At 39.8% G+C, this 24,139-nt stretch overlaps 1 protein-coding gene across 1 annotated transcript in view; it reads left to right on the top strand.

Annotated features, from left to right (window-relative positions):
* Positions 1-24,139, top strand: part of LOC149249474 (uncharacterized) — a 176,110-nt gene that overhangs the window by 1,542 nt on the left and 150,429 nt on the right. The gene's annotated exons all lie outside the window — the stretch shown is intronic.

The following is a 24,139-nucleotide window of genomic DNA, read 5'->3' as shown; positions in this document are numbered from 1 at the left end:
CTGCAGATACAGCAGATAGAGAAACCCCCTGAGATTTAGAAATGAACTCATATACATATGGTCCGAAGACCACCATAACAGAAACTAGAATAGATAGACCTATATATCACCTCAAAATGGCCCACAAGGCCCGAAATTGTCCCAAAACAGACCGAGAACCAAAAAAGAGAAAGTCCACATATTGATTACAATATATATTACCCATAGAAAGGAACAGACAGATCAGCCGAATAGCAGAGGACCAAATATTGAAGAGGAGATACCAGCAAAATGAGAAGAGAAGAAGAAAAACGAAGCTAAGAAGATCTTCAGGCAAATAGCTGCGCCTTGCATAGATTGGCGTTCAGACATCCTGGCAAAAAAAATCATGACAGGATTGGATTCGCTGAATAATGGCCTGAAGAGGGATCCCCGAACCATTGAAGATGTGATCATTCCGCCAAGTCCACAGAAACCAGCAAGAAATGATGAACAACGATCTCCGAGAAGAGGAATGCTTGCTCCACCAACAAAAAGCTTCCTGGACAGAAGAGAAGATGGTGAGAGGAAAACCAAACTGCAAAGACAAGACGTACCAGATTTTGAGAGTCGAGGCACATTGAAAGAACATGTGCAAGTTTGATTCCCCGTCGTTTAGGCACATAGAGCATCTGCTCGGCCCCTGCCATGATTTCCTCTGTAGAACCTCCCATGAAAGATTTTTATTCCAGAATAGCAGCCAAGAGAACAAAATCATTTTGAGAGGACACGCAGCCTTCCAGAAACAGGTAGGAAACTGCGGCTGAGGACTACCTAGTGAGTACTGTTCACGTCTTCATTTGGTTTGGTGTCTAATTACTCTATGTATCTGCTGAACTTATCAGTTCTCTAATTCAAAGTTCAAACTATAGTTTTTTCTCAAATGCAAATCTGTAATATAAGTTACATAAAGTATGAAATATTTGAACTCAAAGGAGAAGCGGGAAGCTTTAAAAGAACTTAACTTCCAACTTTTGGACTTACTTGAATAAGTAAGTTTATGCTTGATGACGGATTTTAGTCATTCAAGATCAAGCAATTCGTTAATCTACCATTCTGTATATGCCCTAAACTATTCTTGACCAATGTTCTTATTTGCCAACATGTTGTTAAATCATTGACATGGTCAGATCATACACCTACACGTCAAACCCTAAGCTGTAATGTTAGACGGGACAGCATGCAATTATGTAACTAGTACTACTTGTAATTGCCAAGCAGGCATACTCATATTATGTCAAGAATCAACGGGATGGTCTTCAACCTCTCATCTATTTATGTAATGGCCCATCTCCTTAATACTGTACATTTTGGACTTCTCTTGTCTCTCATATATGATTAATGACTTATACTTCCATTATATGCACCATATGCACTTTATTAACACAATATTCTACCGATTGACAACATTTGGTTACCTTTCTGATCACAACCTGGACCTGGGAAGAGAATGTGTCTAGATTAAAATGTCAAGCAAGTTGATTTTTGAGAAGGAGATTTTCTGATAGGAGCATAAAATCGATAATTATCTCAAGAATAATGCAATGAGATAAATAAAACGACCTTCATGTAGGAAAAGATGTAGTTCTTTTAGAAAAAGGCATATTTTTTCTAGCAGCCCCATAATGATCAGCACATGACACTATGTCAGAGTTTTGCACCTATTGCTTTGGTCAAATCTCTTTGCCATTTGGCATTTCTTCTAGATGGAAGGTGGGTCATCTCTCAGTTGTTAGTCTAACCATTCTTGCAATCACGTGCTTTCATTTAATGTTATGGGCATATTAGTATGGATCATGGGGCAAACTAGATGATTGACAGATCTTTGATTGTATTCTTGTTCCCACACTTCACTTGGGAGGTTAGTCTTTGACTCTAGTCCAGTGGGACCTCCTCTAAGGCCTTAGGGTTTAGGAAGGGCACTATTGGGGAGGCACTAATTGATATAGTGTGTACAAGGTAATCCATACGTACCACTTTCCATCTCTTCCAATAATTCATCCCATTCTTTGGGTTGTTAGCAATTGGTCAGTAGGATTGGCAGTGTTCATCCACATCTTTGAGTCAGGGCCCGGAAACTTAGCCCCAGAGGTTGATGCAGTTAAAAGAAAGTTAAAAGCATAGAAATCCACAATGAAATAAAATGTAAAATGCAAATGATGGCTGGGATAATATTTAGCGCGTGGGAAAAGGCCTAGCATGAGCTCTACCCCCCTCATTAGCCATCACCTAGTTCCTCAAAGCATTTAATGCTTCATCCAAAATAAAGGAACTCTTGAATGTCCCAACCCTGATGAGGGAAAAACTGCTACACCTTGAAGGGGTATTGGAAAAATATAAAATCAAGCTTGGGCTCCTAAGCTATTCACCAAATTAAGACAAATCATTAAAGTAAAAGGTGCACCAGAGGGTGGAAAAATAAGGCCAAGGAGAAGGGTAACTTATTCCACCTCAATTGCTCCCTCCTTACATTAGTGCACTCAGGATATTGGACCCTATTTAGCTGGTCTCATGACTATGGCACTTGCCTTGAAATATCTCCCACTCCATGACCATTATCGTCACACACACTTGTGGATTGATGGGTTGACTTGGGACATGTCACTCTCCTTGGGGGTTGGAAACACCTAATAGGGTTGTTGAACCAATCATCCCTAACATAAGTGAGGTAATTTGTTTACATATCTTGATCTAGTTAGACATTTGAAGGTGAGTTTTGTGCAAAATATTCTTTTGCCCTTAACATTGGATATGGTTCACTATGATACTTTAATGGTTTTATGTCCCTAATGAAGTTGATGTCACTTGATCTTGAGAGGTTTTGTTCAGGTGGCGTCACACATGCAACATAGATCCCTTGAGGGATGACTCCATTCTTCTTCAACATCTTACAGTGGGTTCTTTGTCCTTTTAGAGAGCATGCATGACTTTGTGGCCCCAACATTGGCTCTATAGTGAAGAGCGTTGGGCCTTGAGATGATTCCATGTGATGCTACATCCCTTGATGAGCCTCCAGATGTCGAAACACTGAGCCTAAAAGCTTGGGCGTTGGACTATTTTATGATATGCCCAAACGGACCTAGGATGCCCCTAGGTTGGCCTTGATCTTGTTTGATGGACGGTACATTGTTTGAAAGCCTAGATGAGGATGGTTATAAATGAGAAGACTTGGGAGGGATCACAATGCCTCTTTGATGCCAATGCTTGCCCTTGGAGATGCCATGTCACTCCTACATGCTTGCCAAGGGTGACATAGGGCTTCTCATGGATGATGTCATAGTGGAGGAGGCACCATTTTGAGATGTACACATGCATTTTGGGACTTTCTTGGAGTGAGGAGCACTCCTGGACCCTTGTCTCATATTCCTTGATGCCTACTTGTCTATTTTGGAGGATGACATCACGGTGGAGATCATTTTCTCCCACATGCGTGGGCTATTTTTGGCATTTTATTATGTTTTAGTGCTATTTTAAGGTCAACTTGTGACCTTTTGACCTTGTTGAATGCTCAAGTGAACTTTTTAGGGGTTTTGCTTGTAAATTTAATAAATTAAGGCATGGGTATGCTCATATAAATAGGGGGAAGCTTGATTCATTTATCATCATCATTCACTCATCACACTTCCCTCACTTTGGAGGTGCACACTAGCTTCTTGTCTCTTTCTGCTTGGCTGCAATGTGATCTCTATTGTGTGAATTGCTCTTGGACGTGGATCTTTTGGTTGAAGTTGGTTTTTTGGGATTTATTGATGAGAATCTTGTGGAATTTTTTAAAGTTTATTGCATATCTTCCATATTGCATGTCATATTGTGTAACTTAGGGTTTCTACCTGTGCCGTGGTTAAAATTGCCAAATTTATCTAGAAATCTTAATACTCTATGCCATGAAAACTTATTTTCCTTGAATCCTTTAAGACAACTCCAAGTCGTGCATTTCCTAAATTTAAAATCTCCCTAAGAAGAAAGTCACTAGGTTTTGTAGAAGAGGCTTTATCCCTCTCAGCCTCTTCAACAAGGTCGTAATCATTAGATTTTCTCTAGATGACTCCATTGCCTATTTAGATCAAGGCACTAGTCTAGGTGGTGATGATCAAACCTTCTACTTTTACTAGTTTCTCTCTCTTCTCTCATAAATTCTAGATATCTAGGGTTAGGGTTAGGGTTTCTTTGAAATATTGTTAAAAAGTCATTTTTCTTGGTGCGTTATTTCCCTCCAAGTAGGAATTGCATTAAATAATTGTTAAAAAAGAAAATGGTAGCATTTATTGCATTGTAAAACCCTATTTCCAGGGCTGATGTCATTATTCTATTGTTGTTTTATGCATGTTTCAGCCATAAAAACTCCATTGCAAACCCTAAACTCTGCATATCTAATTGATAGTCTCAATCCTTTGTTGATTAATCATTGTAAAACTATTTCTTCTAGTTGTTATATGACATTGCATGCCTTATTATTGAAAATCTACCAAACCCTAACTTATAATAACCCTATAATCTGTTTAGGTGGTCCAGGGACAGAGTGCTTTACGTTTGTAAAGATTATCCTAGTCCTCTAGGTTCTTCCAGTGCCCTATCCCAATTGTTAGACCTCATCAATCACCTTGAACCCTTATTATTGAATATCCTTTAGGTGATCTATATAGGGAAGCCTCCGTTGTGGTTTAAATACCACTAAATAGTTGGAGAAAGGCCATTGAGGTGATAGTGGTAGCTGATCTCTTGTTGCCTTGAGATCAAGATTTGCCTTGTGAGGCTTTGCACTAGGCCTGCTAGATTTTGTGGTAACAGGTCTCATAAAACAGAGACAAAATCTCTAACATCATGAGCTCCTTAAGATGAGTCACAATTTTGCAGAATTATTTAGTAAGTTAACATCTTCAAGGAAACAAATATCGACGAGTGGTTTAACAAGTTGTTCAATTTTTTTTTGTAGACTAAATAGTGTGTCCAATGGTGAGGTAGAAAAGCAAATTTCTACTAACATCCACAATATTTATGTTGTTGTTTTACATGTTTTGAGATCTATGTCATTAATGGACATTAGTTGTGGGCATGTTGTCTTCCCAAAGTAGAGATTGGGATTGGCAATATAGGGGTATACTGATGAGGTCAAACATAGTGGGATGTGAGAAGAGAATGATGAAGACAAAAATTTGTGGATGGAGTGTAGAGTAGTGGGTAATAGAAGTAATAAGCTTGCTAAACTATGTGAGAAGAGCTATCTAGTGAATACTGCAAAAGGAAACTAGGAAAAGAGAAAGAAGTGAAGCTGACATCAATTACCAATGATGTGTGAAAAATCCTAAAACTGGAACCCTATTGCAACAACTGGTATTATTTCTTCTAACTGATAAAACAATTATTCAGTTTATTTCTATGGCAACATCGAAATAAACACACTGCGACCTTCATAAATAAAAATTGCGTAAACAAAATAGCGTTGGAACTGAGAAATGCTAGCACACACACTTAAAAATTAACACTGTTGTTTTTGGACAAAAGTCCTCGGAAAAACCAAATGCGGGAAAACCCAATGTGGGAAAACCGTGCAACAGACGAGGGTTTTATTTTATTATGCAACAGTGAAATCTAAGTACAATCTATGGATTCCCAACTGGCAATCCAATTAGCAAGTATCTGACAAAAATAATTAGAGAGAAAATTCTCACACCCCACAAGCAATCTCAACACTGGCTTCTTTAGAAAAATTGGTTGTCCAAACTCCAGCGTAAGCCCTCTGTGTAGTCCTTGCGCTGCCTCTCACATGTGTGTCTCGAAATTGCCTCTGAACTAGCCATCCAACTTTTTCCATTGCTACTGGAAGTGACTCTCCGGCCCTTTGGAAGACTTTCTCGGCCTCTGGAAACTGAATCGACTTCCTTCCCAACCAAATCGAATAGCTCTGCTTCAGTTACTGCGCAGTCCCTGTGCTGCTTTTGCGTGGATTACTTCTGTCACTTGTTGCTGCATCTCTGGATCTGGAAAACTTCCTCCGGACCACTGTCTCTGCCCCTCACTGACCCAACTTTGATCTCTGCCTCTCTGGCAACTGCTGCTGCTCTCTAGAAAACGATCTACTAAGAAAATCAAATTGCAAAAGTGATCTCTCCAAATGCCCATCAACTTCTTCTTATAATCTTCTGTTGGGATCCAATGACCAAGATTAAATCGTAATCAAAGGCTAGGATCATCTTGAAGTCGATCCTGTGAGTTTCTAGATGATTCTCACCTTGACTTAATTGATTTTGATTAATTAACCATATTCCCTAAGTTTAGACTTAGGAAATATTTAAAAACTGGTTAATAATCTAATTAAGTCACTTCTAGGTGGAATTTCCAGAAATGATTTCTGGGTCTTGGAGATCTCATGTATTCTAGCCTCTCCACCAAATTTCATGGCTAGAACACATCCAATGCTATAGAAACTAACAGGATGAGGACAACAATGTGAAGAATGTCAAAGAGGAGAAACTTTGGAGAGATGTAAGAGAATGAAAATATGGGAACTAGCTGTTGGAAATGAGAGTAATAAAAATCTAAGGGTTAATAGAAGATCACAAAGAATAATGGAATAATCATAGACATTGGATAAGAGCTGGAGGGAGAGGCGAAGAAATGAATTTGATATCTATGATGGAAGAACTATTGAGAGGCAAACAAGTAATGAGTTGGATTCCTCCATCCTTATTGAAGGAAGTTCATGGAAGAGAATAAGGTGTTCTCCTCCAAGGGCTCCTTTAATAATGTGATTCATGATGCAACATAATTTCAATTTAAAATAGTGGTGGATTGCTTTCCTTCTCTCTAGGATCCTCATATGATGTATTTCATGGATTTGACATCATTTTCTTTATGGAAATTCGTGAAACTTTTGTAAAACAACTTCCTTCTTTTAAAGGCTATTCCTAGTTTCTAATTCATAGACCAATGCTATGTCATGTGGCTAAAGGTTCAAGAGGAGTTGTGTGCCCAATAAAGCAACGATTGACCTCCTTCATCAGAGTCGAAGTTTCTAATTTATATCCCATCTTTATTTGGTTTTCTTTGGAACTGGTCATAAATGTCAAAACCGACCGGTTTCTCATGGAACCATATAGTTGACAATGGGGACCATTTAAACTTAAATTTGAAAAAAATGATTAAAAAAATAAAAAACATTTAAACTGACCCTATGTCCCACTAATGCCATTTAAAGAGGAACCCACCCTCCATTTAACTCACACAATGCATTTGAGCTATTTGAAGTTTTTGAGTTGAGTTTCTTGTGCTGATTTTGCAGTGCTGATTGAAGGCTTATTAGAAGAAATTTTTAGAGTGATTTTTGGACTCTAGAGGCCATTTAGTACCTCTTTGTTGATGTATTTTGGTTGAAAAGTAGATTCACTAGTGCTATTTTGGTCATATGCACCCTTGCTATATAAAAAGAAACTTTGCCTATTTGTGTATAATGGTTTGTATTCACATGGATGCACATGAATATATGTGTGTGTGTGTTTTTCCAAAAGTTGATATTTTATGTATTTTTTGGTGGACTGGTTTTGTGGTCTGGTTTTTGTCTACTTCTGATTCAATCAGTTCAATGATTGGTCCGATTCTTATAACATTGATTCAAATCCCTTGAAAATTTGTAAGGACAACCAACTAAATGTGGTGTTTCACCAAGGTATTTTTTAAGGATTCAAATATTATGTCTATGCATAGTATTAGAGGTGGCTATTCTGGTTTGAAAAGTCATATATATAGAATGTGGGCGAATATTCAATAAAAAACATGTAATCTACTATTAAATTTGGTAAACTTTTGGTGAATATTAGCCATTTGATCATATATATGTAAAAAATGGGTGGATTTTTAACCAAATGAGTGAATATTTTTTCAAAAATGTTCAAAAGTTAGCCAATTAGCGAAATTTCGTCCGTAAAATTTTCCCTATGTTTCACAGATCTGTAGTAGATCTCACTATAGCCACTAATGGAAGACACTTAATCAATGGTGGGAAATCTCATCACATGGTTATTCTTAATGGTACAAACCACTCCCTTCTTTATGGTGGGATTTCTTTCTTTCCTTTTGTTTGTGGTGCTAGTGTGGTGGATTTTGTTTTAACCAACATGTTTTTTTTTCCTTTGGATGTTATTGATATCTAGATGTCCTCCAACCCCTTCTTCTCTTGCTGTATTCTCCTTAGTATTCTTCTTTACCACCCCCTTGTAAACTCCAACACTAACCCCCCACGCCATTCTGTCATTATCCAATCTGATAAATTACTTAAGGAAAAATATATTGTCAATCTTAAATCGAATAACTTAATTATTTATGATGTTTAAAATCAAGTTGAGCACACTCTTCATTTTTACCAAGAAATTTGGTCTTCAACATTGAATGATTTTCTCCACTTTAGTCACATCTCCTATCGGTTACAACAAAATCTAGCAGCCATAAAATGCAAGTCCCAAGCACAAGGTGTTAGTTTGTGTAATTTACGAAGGCTACCCACTGTCCCCTCAGCAGCTCTTCCTCTTGCTTCAGGTTGGCTCTTGTCCAACTCAGGGGGTTATTCCCAAGGCAAGTCTAAGTCTAGTGGTTTATATGTGTTAATGTAGTGTTTCAAGATTAATGTGCTTTGGTTTAGACAGTTTTACATGTTTACAATGAAGGCATGTATGTTTAGATTTTCAATCAAGTTCAAGTTTAATATAGGATAGTGAATGCTAGGTTTTTAGACTTATGTCAAGTCTGAATTATAATGATCATGTGAAAGTTATTTTTCATATTTGCAAAATGAAAATGAAAATTCAGCAAATAAAGTATGAAATGAAAATGTAAATGCTCAATAATACAATCTCAAAATTAATTTTCTGTGTTAAATATGAATGCAGAATACAGAAATTTAATAGTGGGACTCTAAAGAAAAAATTCCAGAAATTTGCTAAACACACAACATGAGACTATCACGTGATCTAAAAAAGTGAATTCTAAGTCTCTAATACAATCTGTAAAAGGTAAATTTATGAACTATATCAATCGCTGGAAATGCACTTGATGTAACCCAGAAATTTAAGGTAATTTCCAAAATGCATAAAATCAAATCTAACCTAGTTTATGGTGAAATTTGAGGTCCTAGGTCACTGTGAAAGTTTCCAAATTAAGTGTTAGAAATGCACTTAGCTCAAAACATAAATTCTAAACACTATTCTAGCAAGCGTACCACTAAGTTCCCATATGGTTGAAAGTTGAAACCTAACTGTACAAGGAAATGACCCTAAGAGATATTAATTTCAAATTTAGACCAGGTAATGTATTTGCCTAAATATTACTAGCCTAAGTCACTACTTTTTGAACTAACAAGAATAGAAATACTTAATGCAAATGAACATTAAATAACAAGAGTGAAGGAAAATCATGTTGCCGCAAAATCTAGTAGGCCTTGGAGAGGGAAACTCTACAAGGAATAAACTAGACCAAGAAACAACAAAGGGGTAGTGCCCACTATCACCACAGCCAAAATCCCCTGCTCTTTACGGACTTTCACCGATGGGAGGAGTACTGATAGGAGAGAGATCACTTAATAATAGATATTCTAGGGTTAATGTGTGAAATGATCTCACTAGGAAGTCTTCAAGAAAGACATAATTTAGGTTCAAGGCTTCACAAAGAAGCAATTCGCTTTCTATGAAGAGACCTAGAAATAAGGGCACGAGACCTAGGGTTTGATAGATTCGGCGAGTGTTGGAGCAACTCAAGGTCAAGGCAAGGAAAAAAGGTTTCTTGTAATGTATGTTAGCTAAGCCAAGGCTCATGAATCCTTCAATAAAGTCCTTAAGTTGAGGGAAGAAAGACTAGTGTTTCCCTCTCAAGGAAAACACCTAGGGAAAAAGAATTTATTGTTGGAATTGGAGTGGATGCCCACCAAAATGATAGGTTTTTTGGTTGATGCACTATTTCCTTGGATTGGAGGTATGGCAGGGTGATGGGGAGATCTTCTTGGGACAAGGAAGGTACATGCATGAGATTCTCAAGAGGTTCCACATATAGGAGTGCAGGCCCATGACCATGCCTCTAGTCACAAATTGGAGGAAGGTGGATGCTACCAGAGTAGAGCGAGTTGATCCCACACTTTACAGGTAGCTCATAGGGTCATTGATGTATCTAGTGAACACACGACTAGACATTTGCTTCGTAGTCAACCAATTGAGCCAGTTCATGGTTGAGTCGACGAGAGTGCATTAGGTTGCTACCAAGCACATGTTGAGGTATCTTAGGGGCACAACAAATTATGGGTTGTTGTACAGGTAGGTTGATGGTGTGATGCTTCAGGGCTTCACAGATGCAGATTGGGTAGGGGGTTCAACAGACATGAAGAGCACTTCAAGTTGTACCTTTAGTGTTGGATCAACAACTGTTTCTTGGTTCAACAGGGAGCAGAGAGCAATTGCACTGAGCTTAGTTGAGGCTGAGTACATGGCTGTCAGCCTGATAGCTTGTGAGGCCATATGGTTGAGTAAATTACTTGTTGGGTTGTTCAATCAGAAGTTGGAGCCCACAATCATACACTGTGATAATCAGAGCTACATCAAGCTCTCTGAATATCTAGTGTTTCATGACCGCTCCAAGCACATTGAGATTTGGTACCACCATATCAGAGATTTTGTTTAGAAGGGTAAAGTTTGACTCTACTACGTGCCAATAGAGGAACGCACAGTTGATATTTTGACCAAGGCATTGGCAAGGGACATATTTGTCTACTTTAGAGATAAACTGGGTGTAGTATAGAACACCTCACTCTCTAAGAGGGAGTGTTAAATGGAGTTAGAGGAACTAAATTTGGAGGTGCACTAAATTTCGCAGAGGGACCAACATGTGGGCCAAAGGTGCAAATTTACTTTTTCTCATTATTTTGACTTAGGAAAATTTTAATTTTCCTATAGTCAAAAAGTGAAACGGCCTTAACCATCCATTGAGATTTAATCTCAACCATTTGTGGAGATGGTGGGCCCAGGTCGAATTCAAAGGAGGGAAAAGGGCGTAGACTTGGCTCATTATGCACTAGACAACTTGTGCGTTCAAATTAGTAGAGAAAGGGTGTTTAGCTTAGTGCTTAGGGTTTTTAGATCAGCGCACTGGGCAGAGAGAGAGGCTGAACAAACTCAGAGTATTTTCCAGCCAACGTACACTTTAGCTAGGGCCACATTCAACTGCACAGAAGGGTTGTACAGGTCTGTATGAGTTCGTTCGTACATGCACACGACGTGTTTTAAAACTCCGACTCCGACTCCGACTTGGCCGAGGGTCAACTCCGACTTCAACTCTGACTCAGTATCGACTCGGCGGGTTTGATTTCAATGACTTGGACATTGTAAAAAATACATTAAATATTTATTTTTTTATAAAAAAACATAATTTTAAATATTTTCATTCATGTTTCCAAACACAAAGCTTTAGAATATAGATAGAAGACAACATATGATCAAAGTAGGCTCATGAATATATCCATTATATCAAAATGGCACCCAGTGCACTGTCTAATACATACATGATGATGATATAGAGATCAAAACAAAAACACATAACCAAGGAGGCTAGAAATGGCCTCTACAACAAAAGTAAACTGTGACCAGTACTACTGGCTACTGCTAGAGGAGCCAACATCATCTGGCTCAACCTCTGAATCAGAGTCAGACAGGGAAGCCCATGGCTCCTCCTCATCATCATCTCCAACTGCAACTGTAGAAGTGGTAGCACTAGCAGGCTGTGCAGTTGGTGGATGCTAAGATAGACGAGATATGCACTTTCGTCATGGCTGAGCAGAGGAAGCGCCCGCAACTGGAGGACTTCGGGCTAGCCCTGAGGTTGGTACAAGTGGATCTGCATTCAACTGAACATTATGTTCAAGTGATGCCACCGTATATAAATCCAAATCAAGTTCCTCATCAGAATCAAACTCTGTTGGATGACTCTCCACTACCCAATTTGATGTTGGATCAATATCTTCCAACACAATGGGATCTGAATTAGGTCTTTTGTTCAGCAATTGGTTGTGTTTGAGCCGGAGGTTGTATTGGACATAGACTAGATCATTTAGCCGTTTTTGATCCCAACAGTTTCTCTTCTTCGTGTGAATCCTCTCAAAGACAAAGCAATTGTGCTCACACCCAATAACACTGCAAGTTTGACTCAAAATACGAATTGCAAACTTCTGCAATTGAGGACAATGGCTACCAAAAGCCTCCCACCATTGTGCTGCAAAAAACATAGGAGTGTAATGAGTTAGCTCAACAAAATTACAAATTATATCCAACTTTCAAATTATAAACGATTTAACAAAATAAGTATTAAGAATTTGAAAATTGAATTTTTTGTTTACCTGGCTCATCTGCTTCCCTTGCAATCTTTGCTAGGTTCTTCCCAAAGGTACTTGTGGCTTTGCTGAAGGTTGTGACCTGTCGATGTATCTCCAGTTGATCACACTCTAATGGGATCATGCGATCAATGCAGTCAATCAATCCATCTCTAACCTCCCCACTCAAAGCTCTTGCCGCCAGAGCTTTATAATGATACCGTGGGTTCAAAAAATACCCAGTTGCATGTATAGGGCGATGGAGTTGATTGTTCCATTTTTCACCAATGATTGCCCAAATGGGCCCATACTTAGCCACTTTATCCTTGTATGCCCTCTTTATTTGCTCCTTTGCTTGATCCATAGCCTCATAAATGAAGCCCATAGCCAATCTTTCCCCATCCACCAACCGCAACACCTTAACCAATGGCTCAACAACCTTCACAATCTCTGTTGCCTTTCTCCAAAATATTTCTTCATTAACTTTCTTTTTCAATTCTTTGCCTTCCTGTTTGAGAGACCACTGGCTTTGATTCCATTCATCACTGGAAAATATCTTTTACAAGTTCCTATTTTGTGAAAGCATAGATTACAATGTCAAAAAATGAGTAGCAAATCTAGTGATGGCAGGCCTAATATTATCCTTGCCCCCTGTGTGTCTCCTCATAAGGCTCAAAATCAATGAATGATTGTAGATAAATTTTATTATGCTTTTGGCATGATCTACAGTGTTTTTGACCCAATCTAATTTGTCAATATCCTCAAGCACGAGGTCTATGCACATGGGGTCCAAAATATGGTTTTGTGTTTTTCCTCTAACAATTTACGAGCAAGAACATAGTTAGAGGCATTATCTGTGATGACTTTAACAACATTAGCCACCCCCACCTCCACAACCTTGTCCAATAGCTGAAACAACAATTGTCCATCTTTCACCCTATTAGATGCATCAACTGATTTTAGAAACATGGTTCCCTATGGGCAGAAGATAAGAAAGTTTATGATGGTACGGTTCCTTTGATTAGTCCATCCATCTGATGTGATAGTACATCCTGTTCTTGCCCATGAGTCCTTGAAATCTTTGAAATACTCATTAATGGAGGAAATTTCTTTCTGCAAACGATACCCCCTTATCTCATGCATAGTAGGGCCCTTGAAGCCTTTTCCAGCAGCATGTATGGCATCAAACATAGGCTCATAATATGGTGAACGGGAAGCATTGAAGGGGATATCAACATTATACCACCATCTACATATGTAATCACAAGAAGTCTCCATCAATTCTTTCTTCCAGTGGTCATCTAAAGTGGGCTGCAAAGTTCTACTAGCTTCAGGACCATGTGCATCTGATGGAGAGGAGGGTGTGATAGTGAAATAACTTTTGATATTCATATCACCCTTCTTTTTCATTTTATCGTTACCCTTTTCTTGAATAGACTCCAAAGAGGGAGGAACATATCGGAAGAGGTTGGATGCATTAGTACAAGGGATAGAGGAAGAACCATCAAAATCAAAATGGGGGTTGGTAGCCATCTTTTTTTGTATACTCCTCTTCCTCTTAATTTCAGCCTCTATTTATTTTTGCTTAGACTTTTCTTCTTTAAACTTATCAAAGCCATTTAACAAATCCTTCCTAATATCCCCAATTTCTGGTAATTCACATGGAGTAATTTGGCCTCTAATCCCTACCAAGTGTTGTTTCAGCCTATTAATGCCTTCAGGACCATCCTTAGTTTTTCTATGGAAAAATTTGCAATGCATTTGACTATCAACCATTTCAACATATGCCCAAGCAACATCTTTCACTCTAGGTGCCATTTTTTCACTTGGAAATCAAAGGAAAAAATCTGAAAATGAAAACAAAAAAAATAGCATTGCTTCAATGTTCATTTCTTTCACAAAAATCACTCTTTTCAATTTCCAGATTTGCACAAAAAAAGAAGAAGAAGCAAAAACAGATTTTTAGAAGTGAAAAAAATACCTCTAGGCACAAACTGCCTCCTCAAAGTTGCTCCAACAAACCAACTCCTCAATGTTGCTCCAATGGCTGCCCAAGAAGCTCCTCACTCCTGCTACAATGCTTGCCCAAGACTCCTCATTGCTGCTCCAAAAACAAACTCCACAACTCCTCACAAATTCTCACTCAAATGCAATGAGATGGCTGTGAGGAAATGAGAGGGGTTGGGTGGGTTTTATAGGGTTTAGGAGAGGGAAATGGACCCCAAAGAACCCAAAGGCACATTAGAATGGGCTTTGGGGTCCCAAAAAACCGATCTTTAAAAAAAAACCGCATTCTGGCCGCCCTTACCGAGTCGGTTGAGTCAGTATCCAACTCGGCTGGCCGGTCCGAGTCACCCACCGTGTTGACCCGGTCAGCCTCTAACCCGGTCTAACTCAGTGGCACACGCAAGCAGTTCGAGTAGGGGAAAAGTGCACAGACCAGTTGTGCTGTAGGTTAGCAGAGAAGGGAAGTGTTCTCTTATACTTTCAGTTTCTAAAGATTTTGCTGAGCATAATAAAAAAGCATGGTGAAATGTCTACAATTTTCTCATTTGTGGAAAAATTGCATACGTGAATAGCCTTGGCCTAAACATGATGTCGAATTAGATGATATTTTGTATTGATATGCTTGGTTCGATCATGGAACTTTGGGTTCTTGGCCAACTTTATTGTAGAAGTGTTGTCAATCAAAAGAGGAGTAGAATGCACTTGTTTCTCCTGCAAATCTTCAAGAATTTTCTTAAGCCACACAATTTCCTTCGTTGCGTCTACTGCTACCACATATTGTCTATCTTGGAAGATTCAAGAAAAATTACATCTCTAGATATTATAAACTTCTTATTTACTTCATCATAGGGACAATATGCTTTGGAGGTATCCGAGTACCCCAAGAAGATACATTTTCGACTCCTTGCATCAAGTTTGTATCTATGTTCCTTAGGTTTCAAGGCATAACAGGTGCAACCAAAAACCATGAGATGCCTCACTGAAGGAATGTGGCCATACCAAATTTCATAGGGAGTCTTCTTTTTGAGAGAATGAGATGGACACCTATTCTTAATATACATTGCACATAGAAATGCATCAACCCAAAACATCAACTTGACATTTTTGAAAAACATCATTGAATGTATCATATTTAAAATTGTCCTGTTCATTCTTTCAGTGACATCGTTCTGTTGGGGATTATAATGCACTGTTGTTTGATGTTTGATCCCATGCTGGCGAAGATAGTTTTCAAATTCATTTGAAGTATATTCTTTTCCATTATCAGTATGAATAGAGCCAATATGGGATTGTGTATCATTTTAAATCCATGCATGAACGTTTTTGAAAGTTTCAAAAAATTCATATTTTTTCTTCAATAGATATACCCAACATATTCTGGTGTAGTCATCAATAAAAGTCATCATGTATTTATTACCATTTGTAGAAGGAACATGCATAGGGCCACACAAGTCAAAATGAATGATTTCAAGCTTTCTATGTGCTCTGGAATGAGAATCATGAAAATATTGTTTGTTGTGCTTTCCTAAGATACAAGCATCACATTGCTTAAGTTTCCTAGGAATGGTGGGCAAACTAGTAACACCATTTCTCTTCAATAAGCAAAGACTATCATAGTTCAGATGTCCAAATCTAGCATGCCATAAGAGACTGGATGGTATTGTACCTTCATCAAATTGAGATTGTATGCAAAATTTTGTGCATGAGCAGAGGTTCCTTGCAACTTCAGGAGTCTTTCTTCTTCTATCCCAGTCATGACAAGTGAGTTGTCTGATGCTTTTCTGACCTCAACCTTGCCATCAAACATGTGAATGGAGTGTCCTTGCTGGCAGATGTGAACCAAAGACAACAAGTTTCTCTGCAACTTCGGGAGGTAGAGAACATCATGTAGAAGAAAGTTTGGGAGACTAGGCAATTTGAGCCTAATGGTGCCAAGCCCGGATGGCTTGAGTTTTGACTTGTCTGCAAAGTAGACTGCTCCATCAACATTATCAGTGAATTCTTCAAAGAAATCTCTTCTAAAAGTCATGTGGCAAGTTTCTCCTGAATCAAGCAACCATGCATCTTTCCATGAAGCAAGTGAAGCATTAAACAAGTCTTTAGTTACTCCAATATTGTAGAAATTATGGTGTAGATTTGCAACTTCTCATGAAGTTTTAATCAAAATCACAAGACACAAACCTACTCTACTGCTTTGTGGGAGTTAATTCACAATTTAGAACAAAAATTTCAGACATGCAATAAGAAATAATATGCATGCACACAATATTTTTTCTAGGGAAAGCAATCTGCAGAAAATCCCAATGCATGCTTGCATTAATCTGGTGAATAGAGATGTATTGCAATTGCTTTGCTCAACTGAGCACAACCTGCAAGTGAATAACCTATCTCTCTGCTCACTGAGAACCGCACCACTGATCCGGATTTCTCGACTAGAAACCCTCGATAGCAACTCCCTCCTCTTGGCCTTGCCATGTCAGGTACTGTTTTGACTACAGTGCCTCACCAACACCACTCTGCAATGTTCCTTGTTGATTTGGGGTAGCATCGGATGTGCTCTAGCCACGAAAATTGGTGAAGAGGCTAAGGCACATGAGATCTCCAATACCCAGAAAGGGTTTGGGTAGATTTTAAATATTTGGGAGATATTAAAATAATTAATATTTTTAATGGAGTCCCTAAATCTAAACTTAGGGAAAATAAAATATTAATGTGTATTAATAAAAAACTGTGTTAGAATGGTCAAAAAGTCATGGATCAAGCCAGATCTAATCTTAGCCGTTGATTAGGGACTTAATCTCGGCTGTTGATTTGTCAATGAGAAAGTATAAGAGGAGGCTTGAGGGTCACTTGGAGAACACACTGAGGGAGACCAGTCAGTTCAATTTCTGGAGTGGGGTTAGCTGAGAAATTGAACTAGTGGTTTGGAGAGCAGTCAGGAGGTAGCAAGTACAAAACAGAGAGACGGGAGATCAGCACAGAGGCAGAAAAGGCAGATGCAGGGCCAAAGGGAGCCACGTAGAGGCAGCAGAGATTGCGTAGAGCCAGCAGGGCCTGCGTCATCCACGCAGAGGTTGCAGGAGTGACGTAGAAGGCCAGAGAGGTTGCGCAAAGTCTCAACAGGCTAACGCAGAGGGTTTCAGGTCATGCAGAGGTTGGTGGAGCTAACGCTGGGTTTAGAGGAAGTGCTGGAAAATTTGTTTATCTGTGGGTAAGCCAGTTTGGCACCCTGTTGTACTAGAAAATTGCTGAATAATAAAATCCTCTCTTGTTGTGCCGGTTTTCCCACATTGGGTTTTTCTGGGGACATTAGTCCAAAATAATTGTGTCAATGTGTTGATTCTTGTGCATATGTTTGTTTCTGTATTACTGTGTGATATTTGCAACAATATTTATTTTAATGTTTATTGATGTAATTTCATGAATAACTTATGGTGAAATAAGTAGGAAAAGTAAATCAGTTGCTGCAATGATAGAATTTTCACATGGTACGAGAGCAAGTAATCAGAGACAGAAAGGGAAAATCAGCTATGGGTCGAGACCACAATGCAGAGGCATCCACCTCAGGGGACTCACGCAGATTTTCAGAAGATTGCACAAGAGAGAGATTTCGATTTCTCTATGTTGGCTTCCAGGCTAGAAGAAGAAGTGGCGTGCATGACTAGTGCTGCATCATCAGAAGCATGGTATATAGACAGTGGACCCTCGTGGCATATGACGAGAATCAGGGAGTGTTTCTCAGAATATTGAGAAGAGAAGATGAACTTTTAGATCACCATGGGGAACAAGGCAAAGTGTACTCCAGTAGGGAAGGGTACCATAGTTTTTTAGACAGAATCGGGAGAGCGGTTCCGTGCCACAAATGTGTTGCATGTACCAGGATTGGGAATGAACTTAATTTCCGTGTCACAACTCTAAGGCAAGGGCTATGACGTCTACTTCATCAAGGAAAAGGTATATGTCAAATACCCGAGCTGGAAAAAGAAAGTGCAGATCGGGATCAAAAGTAATCGGTTGTATAGATTACAACTAGAATCACCAATGGCACTAATAGGCAGTCATGGGGACAAGGACTTGAACGAACTATGGCACAGAAGGATGGGTCACTTGCACCATGGAGCTCTGAGAATCCTCATGAGCACTGTAATAGGAGTTCCAGATTTGAGTACGGAACGATATGATGTATGCAGGGGATGCGCTCTAGGGAAGTATGCCAAGACGACATTTCCTAGGAGCAAACACAGGGCCAAGAGTGTACTAGGATTGATACACTTAGATATCTGCGAACCTATGTCTGTCAAAGCTCTCAGTGGTGCCGAGTATTTCCTTACCTTCATTGATGACCACTCGAGGAAAACTTGGATTTATTTTCTGAAAACCAAGGATGAGGTTTTCTGTTGATTCAAGGAGTTCAAGGCTCTGGTGGAGAATTTGACTGGGAAGAAAATAAAAGTTTTGCGCTCAGATAATGGTGGAGAGTATGTCGATAAGGACTTCACTGATTATTGCGCTAAGGAGGGCATCAGAAGAGAGTGGATAGCTCCCTACAATCCGGAGCAGAATGGGGTGGCAGAAAGGAAAAATAGGACTATTGTAGAAGCAGCTAGGGCCATGCTGTATGATCAGGATATGCCAAAATTCTTGTGGGTGGAAGCATGCAACATAGCTGTCTACATTCAAAACAGGACTCCTCATCGGGCATTGGGCAAGATTACTCCAGAGAAAGTCTTCACTGGGAAGACGCCTGAAGTCAGTCATTTCAGGATATTTGGGAGTTTAGCATATTGCCGCATACCCAAAGAAAAGAGGAAGACGCTGGATCAGACTGCAGAAAAGGGATATCTGGTGGGATATAGCGAGAACGCTAAGGCATATAGAATCTATCTTCCAGGGAGCAGGAAGGTAGTAGTACGACGAGATGTAAAGTTCATGGAGGATAGAGCTTTCAGAAGATCTCGCGAAATGCCTTCCGAGGAGTAGTCGAAAGAGGATCCGTTGGTCATGCCTCTTCAACCAACAAAAGTGAAGAATTCTTCCTCTAGTCAGGAAGATTCTCAGGATGAGGAGGAGGAGCGAACAGAAGCACTTGCTGGCAGAGGAAGAACTAGCAGGGAACTTCGTCAGATTCTGCGTGATGCAAAGAACTTCATCGATGAGCCAAGGAACAATAAGAGGGAGCGAAAACAGCCAGACAGATATTAGGCATTATTAGCTCAGGATGGAGAGCCTACCAGTGTCAAGGAGGCAGCGCAGCATCAGGTTTGGCTAGATGCGATGGTAGAGGAGTATAACTCCATAATGGTGAATGATCTTTGGGAGGTGGTGTCAAGGCCTTAAGACAGATCTGTGGTAGGTTCAAGATGGATCTACAAGATCAAATATGCTGCGGATGGCAGTGTTGAGAAATACAAGGGTAGGTTTGTGGCTAAGGGGTATGCTCAAAAGGAAGTGATTGACTATGAGGAAACCTTCGCCTCGGCAGCGAGGTATACATCTATTTGGACCGTGATATCTCTTGCAGCCCAAATGGGATGGGAGATCCATCAGATGGATGTCAAGATGACATTTCTGAACGGGGTAATAGAAGAAGAGATATACATTGAACAACCAGAGGGCTTTGAAACTCATGAGAAGAAGTCTCATGTATGCAGATTGAAGAAAGCTTTGTATGGGCTGAAGCAAGCATCGAGAGCGTGGTATGGTCGAGTAGATGGCTACTTGCAGAAGATGGGCTTTGTCAAGAGTGATGCGGATCCGAATCTCTACTATCTGGTCGTAGAGAACGAGCTGCTTATCTTAGTATTATATGTAGATGATCTCTTTCTGACAGGATCGTCTAGACTCATTGAGGACTGTAAGAAGAATCTAGCCATAGAGTTCGATATGAAGGATCTGGGACGATTGCACTACTTCCTAGGGTTGGAAGTTTGGCAGCAGAAATGAGAAATCTTCCTTGGGCAAGGGAGGTATGCTGCAAAAATCCTGAAAAGGTTTGGGATGGGAGACTGTAGACCTATGGCTACGCCAATGATCACCAACTGGAAGAAGATTGATGCATCAGAAGACAAGGACATTGATCCCACCCTATACCGGCAACTCATAGGGTCCCTGATGTATCTGGTCAATACTAGGCTAGATATTTGCTACGCTGTCAACCCGCTTAGTTAGTTCATGGTGGAACAAAAGAGGGCACATTGGGCAGTAGCCAAACCCGTTCTCAAGTATTTACAGGGAACAGTTGATTATGGGCTCTTATACACCAAGGGGAAGGATATCAGGTTGAGTGGATTAACTGATGCAGATTGGGCAAGAAGTTTAGTGGATCGGAAAAGTACCTCTGGGTACCGTTTCAACATTGGATCAGGAATGACCTCCTGGTGCAGTAGGAAACAGAAGTCCTTTCTGTGGGGCAGAGAGAGCAACAGTTCAACAAATCGACCTCTGAGCAAGGGAGGTTCACTGGGAGGGTGACATAGCTCCTAGAGGAGGTGACACAGTTCCAACACAGAGCTTGGAGCAACCATCGCTGCCCAACACTAGGAACAACAATTGTCGTCTGTGGGGTTTGATCATCCAGTTGTTGGAATTGTCAAATTATCTGTCTCCGGATAGAGGTACTTCTGGCAGGTTTATTCTTTGTTGGGTGAGCCAGATTTGGCACCCTAGTTGTATTCAAAAATCTGCTTAATAGTACAAACCCTCTATATGTTGCACTGGTTTTCCCGAATTTAGTTTTTCCGGGGACGACTGTCCAAAAATAACGGTGTCCCTTGTGTGATTGTCTCAATTTATTTTAGTTCATGATCTGCATATATGTGTAGGCTGCAATAGTGTTTTCATCATTGTTTAAGTAATTAAATAACTTGTTGAATGTAAAGAACAAGTAGGAGATGATAAGCCAGTGATTGCAGTAGGATTTCTGATGTGTAGATTCATAAATTCTCACAGCAAACAGGTGCTTATGCTTGTTTGTATTTGGACATTTTGACATGGATTATGGGACAAGTTAGAATAAATAATGGTCTTGCCTATGATCTTGTTCCCTCACCTTAAACGGGGGGTTTTCAATCCTAGTCTAATGGGACCTCCCTTAAAGGAGGGGCACTACTTGGGAAGCCATGATTGAGATAGCGTAGCCCCATCTCTCCCTATTCCATACTTACCACTTTCCATCTTACATTACAAGCCCCTATTCCACCTCCATTCTTTGGGTTGAACTGATCACCAGTTCATTGGGATTTAGCACCCACATATGCTCACACTTGGGTAGGGCCTGCAAATGTACCCTGGGAGGTTGGTGTCGCTAAAAGAAATAGAAAGAGCATATGATAGCCGCATGTAAAAACAAAGGAAAAATCAAAATGCAAAAGATGGTCGGGACTTACAAATTAGCACGTGGGCAAAAGCCAAGCATGAGCTCTACCTCACTCATATGGCCATCACCTGGTTCTTGGGCCAATGTTGCCCTATCTCATAGAAGACAAGGAAACCTTGCATGTCCCAACCCCTGATGGGTGATGAACTACCCCATCCTAAAGGGGGTAATAACTGCTATACATCATACAAAGCAAGCTCTCATTTCTCTAGCTATGAGCAATAATACAAAGAAGAATCAAGAAAAATTAAAAGGCATCTAGACGGGTGGAAAAACAAAGGCCAAGGTAACTCGTTCATCCATGATTTCCCTTTCCTCACATCTATATACCCCGGATGTGGGTACTCCATCATAGCTGGTCCCTTTGACCATGGCACTTGGCTATGAAGTTTTTTCTCCTTCGTTCCATCATTATTACATGGCACTTGTCGATTGAAGGGTGGACCAAGGACATGTCATTTTACTTTGGAGATGGAGAACACCTAATATGATCATCTATTAACCACTCTTACATAGGGAGGTAACACCATTACATGACTAAGGCCCCAATTTTGGAAGAGAAGCCTTATATGAAGTATTAATTTGCCCATTTCTTTCAAGCTTGGTTCACGTAGATGCAATAATAATTAAATGTACCTAATGGTGAGAGTTGCAACACTGGATATTGTGTGTGATTGACAGGTGATTCCATCTATAGGCTTGGGCAACTTAACTGGGGTCCAGGTCCTCCAGAGGGACATATTGACAGCCACAGATGATACATTGAGAGCCATGGGGCTTTGGACACTTATAGAGCATCATTTGTATCCTTGGGCACCTTTAGCACCCACAAATTTCTTGCACTTTGCCCTATATCATTTATGCGATGATGCAGCTAGACCAACATTCCCCCAGTCAACTTAGCAGCACTATAGGGTAAGCCAGTTGATCTAGGACCCAGATGAGGTTTGTCTCATGAGTCATATCTTGAGACATGGGAGGGCTAGCACCATCTTCAGAGCCCTCAATGTTGGAGCAAAATCAGGCATTTACACCACTTGGAGACACATGAGACCCATTTTGTGCCCCAAAGCCAAAACTGGGTTCCACAGGATGATTGTGACAAAGATCTAGGGACTAACCCCTAGAGGTTGATTTTAGAAGGCCTATACACTTGTTTTGGCACTCATTACACTCAACATTTTCCTAGAAGAGCCCTGTGCTAGCATGATGTCAGTCTTCCAAATATTTCGGCTCACACGTGTGGCATATTATTGATAAATCTCACAAGCTACTAGGTTGGCTTGTGACCTAAACCTATACTTTCCCATTATTTTATTTTTAGAGGCGCTTGTAGGCTAATTAGGCGTTTGTATGCCTCATATAAATAGAGAAACATATCATTGTAACTTATGATCATCACCACTTGAGGTATTTTGTCCTCTTGAGTTGAATTCAAACTTGTCTCTTTGAGGAGAATTTGGAGTATGTTGATGCAATTTGTCGATCTTTGGAGCTATTCTTTGGATGAATGGAATGGATTATTTGCATGTTACCTTGTAAGTGTATCGAGATGTTGAAAATTAATTTCTTACATGTCTAATTTATGGAATGTTGTTGATTCTGCCATTCTGGGAATTGCAATTATGCCCTAATTTGTTGAATACTTCTTTGAGTGCCAATCTATATGATCTATTGCATGCATTACTCATAAATAATGTGTAAATGAATGTCCTTAGTGGTGAACTCTTGGCAGTTGTCCCATGAAAAATCCATTTTCCATTGCATAGGTAATTGTTGGAATTTTACTTACTAGGGCATCAAAACTTTGGCCTCCTTAGAATATCTTTGGCTAATCTAATGCATGGACGACTCCATACTCCCAAGGAACAAGGGACTGGTTCATTTGGTTGGTTATCACATCTTAATTTTATCCATTTTCTCTCTCTCTTAATTCAGCCTTTTCAAGGCCAAGCTAGGGAAATAGGGCTTGATGCGAGTCCCTAGGAAAGTAGAATTTTGGTGGTTTCAGATCCTAAACATCAAGAGGATAGTATTGGCCACAAAATTTATCCTTTTGGTAGGCATCCCCTTCAATTTCATCCATAAACTTTCTTGCCCTAGTTGTTTGCATGAGAGGGGAACCCTACTTTTCTTGAAGGTTTCATGAACCTTGGCATAGATGATATACATTGTTGGAAACATTTTCTCTTCGCCTTGACCTTTGTAAACTCCAACACTCGTCAAATTTATCGAACCTAGGTCATGTGCCCTCTTTCCTAGATCTCATCATAGAAAGCGAATTGGCTCCTTGTGGAGCCTTGAACCTAAATTATGCCTTTCTTGAATAGATCCTAGTGAGTTAATCTCACATATTAACCTTTAAACATCTATCATAAGTGATCTCTTTCCTACTGAGACTC

The sequence above is a fragment of the Pinus tabuliformis genome, chromosome 7, assembly GCF_031772625.1.
Source record: "Pinus tabuliformis cultivar Carrire ecotype Pingquan chromosome 7, CPIR1, whole genome shotgun sequence".
In the NCBI taxonomy this organism is placed as follows: domain Eukaryota; kingdom Viridiplantae; phylum Streptophyta; class Pinopsida; order Pinales; family Pinaceae; genus Pinus; species Pinus tabuliformis.
The sequence above is the reverse complement of the archived record's forward strand: the minus strand, read 5'-3'. Positions and strand labels throughout refer to the sequence as shown.